Source organism: Pinus tabuliformis, chromosome 1_2 (assembly GCF_031772625.1).
Source record: "Pinus tabuliformis cultivar Carrire ecotype Pingquan chromosome 1_2, CPIR1, whole genome shotgun sequence".
Lineage (NCBI taxonomy): Eukaryota > Viridiplantae > Streptophyta > Pinopsida > Pinales > Pinaceae > Pinus > Pinus tabuliformis.
Window position 1 is genome coordinate 748,646,189 of NC_142298.1, and position 10,246 is coordinate 748,656,434.

A 10,246-nucleotide genomic window follows, 5' to 3' on the forward strand; every position below is an offset into this window, starting at 1 on the left:
ATTATGTACTCTCTTTTTGTTTTTACTAATGAAAAGAAAGAATTTTTTTTCTTCTGGAAAAAAAAAAAACAAACAAAAACAATTTGACCCCATCAAGTAATACCCCCAGAGGGTCAACTTATCAGGATATCGGTGGATCAAGAGATATCGAGACAACAGTTAACTAAAGTTATGGTTTTGTATAATTTCAATATGACGGAACGTTATTGGACGACAATACTTCCATTAACCATGAATTTCAATTGATAACATTGGAATGTATTGGAACTTCAACAAAATAGGAAACAAATTAAATATCAATCAAAATCACTGAGGAATGGGATGGAACCTTGCGGTGGAACTATGATATCATAAGGTTGGGCTCCAAGTATTGGAGAAATGAGGAATGAAATAAATGGCTACAGGAAGCATTGTGTTCAATATGGAACCTTGTGATGGAACCATCCTAACAAAAGGTTGGGTTCCTATAGAATGGGAAAAACTTGATGGAAAACCTTCACGTTTGTTAATTAACGGTAATGCTCAGGTTATTAGAAAATGTAAAAAACGTAAAAATCATGATGTGGAAACCTGGCATGCCACAGTCCACTGATTTTAGATGATTGTGAAAGTAATATTTGCTTGCAGAGGAACGAGTTCTATAGTGCAAGAATTTGTCTTATTTGTTCAAATTTTGACAGATGGGTTGGTTTTGTTGATTTTATGCATCAGTGTCATATGGATTGTGCTATTTGCATGTCATATATCAAGAATGGTATTTTGTGTGAGTGGAAAAGCATTACTTTCTTGAAGCTCTAGCTATTTATGTCATTACCATGTCTCGTAAACTAAGACAAACTCAGAGGCTCAAGGTAAGTCTTGTCCAAAAATTTTAAAATGATATTACAATTTCTATCATTGTTCTTTGTTCAAGGATATCATAGGTTGTCTTCACACTGCCATTTATAAATAGTTATGAAAGTATTTAATTAATCAATTCAAAAGAGGTAATGTTTGTTCCCTTGGGTTTGAGTTGGAGAAAATGTCCAAAGACTTATTTGATTTCACCAAGCTCCAACATGATGAAATTTTTTCTCTTTTAAAGAATTATACATTGTCAGAGTTCCAAACTATATACCTAAATAATTATATCCAAGGTTGTATGGAAAGTCGGAAGTGCAACATCTAGTCAAAGAAAATATTGCAAAATTTTCTCTAGGTTCTAGTAAGTGTTACATTTTTACTCAATATATGCCTGAATCAAAATTTGACAGCAGGGAGCAAGAGCAAGGTAATGGAAAATGAGCAATACAAAAGGAGGTAATATTAAATTTTCAACAAGGACTCCAATGACAAGAATGGAGTGGTCAAGTTAGATCTTAATTCCCTATTCAATAGAAGAGGGATGAGGAAGGGATGACAGAGGTGTGAATATGATTGTATAAAGTAAGGAATTGGAAGGATTGCAATAGTTGTAGGTGGATATTGTATATAACCAAGTAATCATGTCATGGATAAGAAGCTTGGAGTAACCTAGTGAGAAAATCATTGTATTTGTGTGTCTTTAACCAATGAAAGTAAGTAATTTTACCCCAAATGAAAAGGGAAGTTAATTAAGGAGGAATACAAGAATTGCAAGGATGGAGGACGTATTTTTATGAAACGGGTGCATCATCTCTCTATGGTTAAATATGTGAATGCTTGAAGAGTTGAAGCCTAAGACTAATCAGATATCCCAAAAGACTTTAAAACAAGAGACCCACTCATACCACCAAAGGGAATCATGGAATCATGGTGCAAGTATAAGGAATTAGTGGATGTATAGGGCGATCCAATTACGCTAAATCATGCCATGAGAAGATACTAATATATGCATTATGTGTAGATTGTAACGAACAAGGTTCATTATAGCAGGTTAAACACTCCAAAAGACTTGGAATATGTAGATCTCCATTCAATATACAAGAATATATATTAAAATGTATGAATGAGAATATGATGTTACAAATGAGAATGAGGGTCTACTTATATACCCTAGGCAGGAGTCCCTTTATGAATGGTCTTGTCCTTAGGGACATGTCTCTTCATTAACTAATTAATCATTATTTATGATGTGTTATTATTATTTATATTTATATATATATCTTATTCATAACATTTCCTTCTTCCTCAAAAAGATTTGTCCTTAAAGCTTACTGATGAAAGGGCTTGATCTCTTTTTCAGGCTCAAACGTCTTCTCGTCATGGAACTGTCATCTTCGTTGATACAAGTTGATATGATGTTCTTAGTGATAAGCAAAATTATCAGACTGAGAATGGAGATGACCATCCTAAATCAATCTTTTGCAGAATCTTGTGGTTACTGGATACTTTGTGTGAACTTTTATCACAAAACTGAATTGCATTGACATTACTAGTCTTCGGAACAAATGTTTGTTGTTTTTGACCTGAGTGATACAAATATGCAGTTTGATTGAGTTGTCTGCTCTTGTGATTCAAATGTCAATAGGGTGTTCTTGTGGTTTGGTTTCCCTTTATCATGTATGTGACAATATTCTGATTAACTTCAGGTGACAGTATTGTTGAGTTACTTACAAAACCTTCACTTGGGATGTTCATCATCTGAACTGCAACATCTAAGTGAGTATTTTCTTCAATTGGCTTGTCTTCTTCTTGAGTTGTGATTTTCACTGGATCAGTATTCATTCCCTTATATTCAATTTGGACAAATACATCTAACGAATTTGAAGCATTTTTCATGATGAGTTCTTCAAATTTATTTTTCAAGGATTTCTTGTCATTCTTAAGTTTCTTAATTTACATCAATAGTTTCTCGTTGTGGTCCTTGAGGTAAGTAACTTCTTCCTTTTTGTCAACGATGATTTTGTCAATTCACCCTTGCAATATTTTGTATCATTTTTTAACTTTCCTGAGAAATTACTTTGAGATATCTAGTATGTCTTCTAGTATTATTGAATTTGATTTAACTGTAACATCTTGTAGCGTTATTTTTTTCTTTTTCTAAAAAAATGTCAAAAAATTCTTCTTTATATTTAGGATGAAGGACCCTAGTGATTCTATCCAAGGCGAACCCAAAATTATATCACTACTGTTACAAAATAAGGTTTTAACAGTGAATTGTGAGACAAAGGTATAGCCTCCAATACTTAGTTGTAGATTGCTTATGTCATATTGTTTGTCACTTGTGTCAACACAATTCGTTTCAATTATATTCGATTCAGGAATCACTAATTGGTTTACACATTCAGTACTAAAATAATTTTTATTTTGAGAGATGATAACATCATTTCCCGCAAGTGATCCTTTGATTTTAAACAGTGCACCGACACGTATAATAAAAGTTTTAGGAAATCTTCCCTTTTTCATTTCTGACCTAGACTCAATTTCCTTCTTGTTAATGATTGATTCCATTTTGTTTGTTGAATATTAAATACTTTTGATGCAGCAATAATCAAATCTTTTTATTTTTCCTAAATCACTTTTTTTACTATATATATATATATATATATATATATATATATATATATATATATATATATATATATATATATATATATATATCCTTTTTTTATTTTTTATTTTTTATTTTTTAACAATTTTTTTTCCTTTTTAACATATATACTTTATAATCTCTCTTGTTATTTTTTTTAATAAATTTTAATATTACACACCTTATTGTGAGCCTTTTCCTTTTAACTACCTTCAAACCATAATAATGATTCCTTTATAATCTATTTGAGACTTAGGGCTTGATTAAATATATGACCCCAATCAAACCTTCGAATTAATGATAACAGTGTTGTGTTTCTGTGTTAATTAATATTTTATTGTGAAATAGGACCACAAAGGGGCATGATTCTTCACAATGTTTTCTCGAAGGTGGATATTTACTTGAATTCCACGTTTTATTATTGTAGGAGAACACTATGGCGACTAAACAGAGAAAATATGGTAGCAGGTTGGTGACGCAGTGTAGTTGTTTGCTAAAAGTTTGTTGTAACGAAATAAGTAAATGCAAGGGACAACAGTGAATTGCGGCTAAGATGGAAGATGGGTATTGGAGGCTTGAATAAAAACAGACGAGGAGGGAATGACGTCTTTAGCATAACCAGAGACAATTAGAGGAAATCAACGTGTTTGTGAATTCAGCTGTGAATGGCAATGGTAGGAACAACAGTCTATCGAGCGGTAAATAGGGATGTGGTCACAGGGATGTGTTCAACGATTGGGAATGACTATACAGGTGGAGGTGTAAATGGTTACAGTTGATGGCAGGTGTTGTGACTACGAAAGGTCGAGGCAATAATGACTAATGTTGTAGGTGATAGCGGGGTCAGTTGATTGCGTGGTGGTGTTGAAGGCTCTATGGCGACAGTTGGATAACATTAAAATACAACAGCACAATGAAATAATTTGGAAGGTGATAGGGTAAATGGATCGCAGTAGAAGCGGCAGGAGATTCAGCGGCAGATTAGAGGAAACTACGGAATCGGCGGCAGTGGCTGTTGTAGCACTGTGTGAAACAGCAGGCCTAGAGAAGGTGGTAGGTACGGTTGCAGTTGGATGTGGAGTCCATGGTGGTGGCTACAACTTTACGACAAATTTTCGTTGATCAATTGCAGTTGTGTGGGTTGTGGTTGTCTACTTGACTAAAAAGAGATGAGGAGGGAATGTCATCTTAAGCAAAACTGGTGATAGGTGGACGAAATCGACGTGTCTGTGAATTTGGCTGTGAATGGAAATGGTAAGAATAGCAGTCTATCGAGCAGTAGATAAGGATGAGTTCATAGGGATGCATTTGGGAAGGTGGTAGCAGTTGTTGTTGTAGGTTACGATGGGTGTTGTGACTATGAAAGGCAAAGGTAGCAACGACTAATGTTGTAGGTGATGGCGGGGGCATTTGATGGTGATGGCAATGTCAGGGGCTCTACAGCGACAGTTGGATAAAATTACATCGCAACAACACAACAAAAGAATTTTGAAGGTGACTGGGTAAACGTGTGGTAGCATAACAATTCAACAGAAGCGGTAGGAGAATCGATGATGGCTTGGAGGAAACTACGAAATCGGTAGCAGTGACTGTTGTAGCATTGTGTGTGGCAAAAGGCTTGGAGAAGGTGGCAGGTGTGGTTGTAGCTGGCTATGGCTACGGATTTATGACATATTTTAATTGATCAATTGTAGTTGTGTGGTCCGTGGATGTCTGTTAGCGAATTTTGACGGCCAAAGACATGGATCATAGAACGCACTATGTGCAGTAGTTGAGCAGCCAAAGGATCGAATGGCTCTAATACCAATGTAATGAACAAGGTTCGTTATAGCAAGCTAAACACTCCAAAAGACTTGGAATATGTAGATCTCCATTGAAGATACAAAAATATTGTAGATTTTCTTATAGATTCACAAGCTCATGTAATCTATTAAAATAAGAGACAAGAATCTACTTCTACTCTTTATAGTGGAAGCACATAAATATCGAGCAAAACAATAATTGACAAGAGGAAGAACATCAATGGCGCATAACACAATAAATATAAGGGGAAAGCCACAGCTCAAAACCCCACTATATGTATTGCATTAAATCATAAATCCAAGATGATAATACAATGCTTGTTCTCACAATAACAATCCCAGCACTCAATAAAATTAATCTCCAACTCACAAGCAAGCTCTTGGCCAACACTTAGCCAATTCTCCAGCTCTCCAAGTCCCTATTTCCATGTGCCCTTGGTCAAATAATTTGGATAAATACAATATGCTATGCTCAACCTTGAGCTTAACCTGCACAAGTATTTCCTATCCTCTGCCTGATGACTTCCTTTGGCCAATACTTAGCCAAATTTCCAAGCCTCCAAGCTTCTAATTCTTTGCACAATTCCTGAGAGAATTAGCATGTATTTAAAGGGAAATTCCTCATCCATAACTGCACAATCCCTTCTAGGTTTAGTTCCTAATTGCATGCACCATCTGTACAACTCAGAAAATTATAAAACAAATAGTACATTGTCCCTGCACTCTAGTCTCAACTGGGTCTTTCTCAGAATCGACATGCATGAGTTTCTGATGAGGGAATATTTAGTTAACTGGAGTAGCACTAGTTGAGTGCACTAATGCATCAACTCACTATTAACTCACTATTAGTTCCTCAAACAATTTGGAACTAATTTAACTAGACTTAACTCAGTAAACTGAGTTAACTAATTACAACTCATACTTAACTCATCCTGGACCCCTATAATATAGGGAGAACATATACATGACTTCAGAAAGACTTCCAACTCAAAATTCCTAAGTTAACTAAGTCAACTCACTCTAGTTAACTATTACAAGTTGCTATGAGAATAGAATTCGATTTTAATTCTCAGTTTAATTCAAGGACAAATTAAACTGGAATTTTTGGATTCTATTTTTATCATTTCTTGTTGCTATTTTCAACACTCCCTCTCAATAAGAAATGAATTCAACTTGATCCCGATCCTGAACCTTTGGAATGTTCTGCATGCAACACTTATCTCTAGTGTTGTTGCTCTAGCAACTCTAGAAACAAAAAACATCCAACCTGAATCAGAATGATGCCTTTGTCATCAAAGTCTCTGACTATTATTGCCTTTGTCGACTGAAAACTCTACGCTTCTATTGACTCTGCCTTTCTACACTTGTTTTCAACCCTCTCTACACTCTTCAGTATCTGACTGCTCTAGCCTCTGTCACTTTAATCTCTGACTGCATCAATCCCACTGATTCCTCCCGCTACTATGTACTTTGGGCTCTCGTAGCAAGGTATGATCCATGAGATAAAACCACTCAATGGACCCTGCCCAATTTTAGCCCTCTTGGGACTATCACTTCACATCGCCCCACCTCACACCTGGAGGTATGGCTGCATGTGATCCCTCTGCCCACTTGGCTCGAAATTCCCCCCTACTGGAGGTCTCTGCATGACTGGATGCCTCCACTCAGTCTCCTCTTAGCTTCTCCAATTGTGGCTGCTCCACAATTGTTTGAGATTGCTTCTTCTCTGCTTGAGTGGATCTCTCCACTCGATCTCCTCTTATCTTCTCTAGTTTTGTCTGCTCCACAACTTCCTGAAGTTGCTTCAGAGGATTCTTCTGGGGCTACATGAGGCTGCATGTTGAGAGGTAATTTACTCTCCCTCTCAACCACCAAGTCTCTAACCTTTTCCTTACTCCTCAAGGCTTTGCATTCATCTTGAACCTCAAGAGCATACAGGTTCTTGGCTAGCACACCAATCTATTGCATCCATCCCGCTTTCACGAAATTTTCTGGAAAAAGAGCTGATTCATCCAAAATCCGATTCGGCCAATTTTTTTTTTGAATTTGGGTATTTTTCGCAAAGAATCCAAATCTTTTATTTGTTTCTGAAAATTGTGCATAAGAATTTTCAAATATTCTTTGCAAACTTGCGGCACAAAACTCAAAACTTCGAAATCTCCTCTAGTATATTGTTCTCAACTCCGATACCATGTAGAAAATATTTTATTGTATTAATCCGGAAAATCAAGATGAAATTACAATGCTTGATCTCATAAGAACAATCCCGGCACTCAGTAAAATCAATCTCCAACTCACAAGAAATCTCTTGGCCAACACTTAGCCAATTCTCCAGCTCTCCAAGTCCCTATTTCCATGCGCCCTTGGTCAAATAATTTGGATAAATACAATATGCTCTGCTCAACCTTGAGCTTAACCCACACAAGTATTTCCTATCCTCCGCCTGATGACTTCCTTTGGCCAATACTTAGCCAAATTTCTAAGCGTCCAAGCTTCTAATTCTTTGCACAATTCCTAAGAGAATTAGCCTGTATTTAAAGAGAAATTCCTCATCCATAACTGTGCAATCCCTTCTAGGTTCAGTTCCTGATTACATGCACCATATGTACAACTCAGAAAATTATAAAACAAATAGTACATTGTCCCTGTACTCTAGTCTCAACTGGGTCTTTCTCATAATCGACATGCATGAGTTTCTAATGAGGGAATCTTCAGTTAACTGGAGTAGCACTAATTGAGTGCATTAGTGCATCAACTGATTGTTAACTCACTATTAGTTCCTCAAACAATTTGAAACTAATTTAACTGGACTTAACTCAGTAAATTGAGTTAACTAATTACAACTCATACTTCACTTATCCTAGACCCCTATAATATAGGGAGAACATATACATGACTTCAGAAAGAATTCCAACTCAAAATTCCTAAGTTAACTAAGTCAACTCACTCTAGTTAACTATTACAAGTTGCTATGAGAATAGAATTCGATTTTAATTCTCAGTTTAATTCAAGGAGAAATTAAACTAGAATTTCTGGATTCTATTTTTATCATTTCTTATTGCTAATTTCAACAAATATAAATTAAAATGTATGAATGAGAATATGATGCTACAAATGAGAGTGAGGGTCTGCTTATATACCCTACGCAGGTGCCCCTTTATGAATGTTCATGTCCTTAGGGACATACCTCTTCATTAACTAATTAATCATTATTTATGATGTGTTATTATTATTTATATTTATATCTATATTTTATTCATAACATAGAATGGGACGATGAGGATATAAACAACTTTATCTCTAAAATAGTCACCATATTTTATATCTTGTACTGACACATTTTCACTAAAATTATTAGTATATGATGATGTGTTTTGTTATCTTAGTTATGGGGGCGTGTGTCAAGTCATGGAAAAACATGAGTAAGAAATCATTCTTAAAAAATTTTGATTCATTTGATTAAATAGTTATATTCCCCAACCTATATGTATATAAAACATATGTGTATAAAGAGGCTATTTCTTTTAATTGTGCTATCATTAACCTATACCCATTACTTCCATGCATATTTATCATTTGTATATTTACGATCTTTTTATATAAGTCTCCCTAAGTCTAAAATGGTATAATAGAAACACGACAATTTAATTTGTCAACTAGGGGTTCCTTAGACACTTGCGAGGTAATTGGTGCATGTAACACAAACATATGACATTTATGGCATGCTCTAAACTAACTCAACGTGTTGTTCTAACAATAATTACAACTCTATTAAAACTTGTAAAAAAAAACGAATCAATATCATCCCAACTTGTTCACTTGGTTAATGGTACCTGAAATGTCATAGCCCATGAAAAACTTATTCACAACTTAACATAGCTTTACATACCAAGTGTCAATTTAAGAGAAACTCAAGTCATTGATAAGTTAATTCTATTGCAACATATACACCTATAACATCCCATTCTACAGCTTATTATGCAATAGATTTAACAAAATAAAATAAAATACAAGCAAACATTACAACAAGTATAACAAGTAAATGGGACTCCACAAAAAAATATGATTCCGAAGAAGAAAAACTACACACTCTGGTTTTGAGAAGATCAGTTTGTGATCAGGTGCTCAAGTTTATGCTCAAAAATCAAAGTGTCAGAATTTTGTTAAACTTGGCTTCAGATCAATGAGCTCGTCATTTTGAATTCAACAGTGCAAACAACACTCAAACTCGAGCTCATATGCAAAAGTTAGAGCAAGTCAAAGTTCAGGTTTGACTTGGACACGCGGCAGGATTGGATGACATGGCAAAGGTCTTAGCGAATGGGAAAGAGACAAGTGGAAGGTTTCCACTGGGTCCCACATATCACATATCAGGGAAAAACAGAGGACGTGGGTTAAGAATCGGCCCCCGGCAGGTTCAGTTTCGATTTGCCATAATCACATTCGCATATCACACCAAAACCCTGCTGATATTTTTGTTACCACCGATAAACTTCCGATTGTGATAGACTGCTCAGACGTGATACTTTTATGTGTTGTAGTTTAATGTCCTAGAAGGTCCCCCATATCGCCGATTATGTTCCCGCACCGATTGTCGATTTTGTTGAGCGATAAGACCCCGGACGCGATATTTTATATGTTACAGTTTAATGTCCCAGCGGGTCTACGATATCACTATCGCAACATTCCACTTTTTGTACAAGACCATCCGCCGGGATTTTACACCGATTGTGAAATGAGATAGTCCCCGGATGTGATGCCAATATAGCTTGCGATTCAATATCCCGTCATGTCTGCAATATCTCAATCGCAAATCGCTCGTTTTCTATTTACATACCATAAGAGCCCACAACACTTGTTGATTGCGAATTGCGATACGTCCAACAGGTTATGGCCCACGTCGTGGCCAAATTCTCACTCAGTTAGCGGATTTTGGAGCGAATTTGTGGGATTA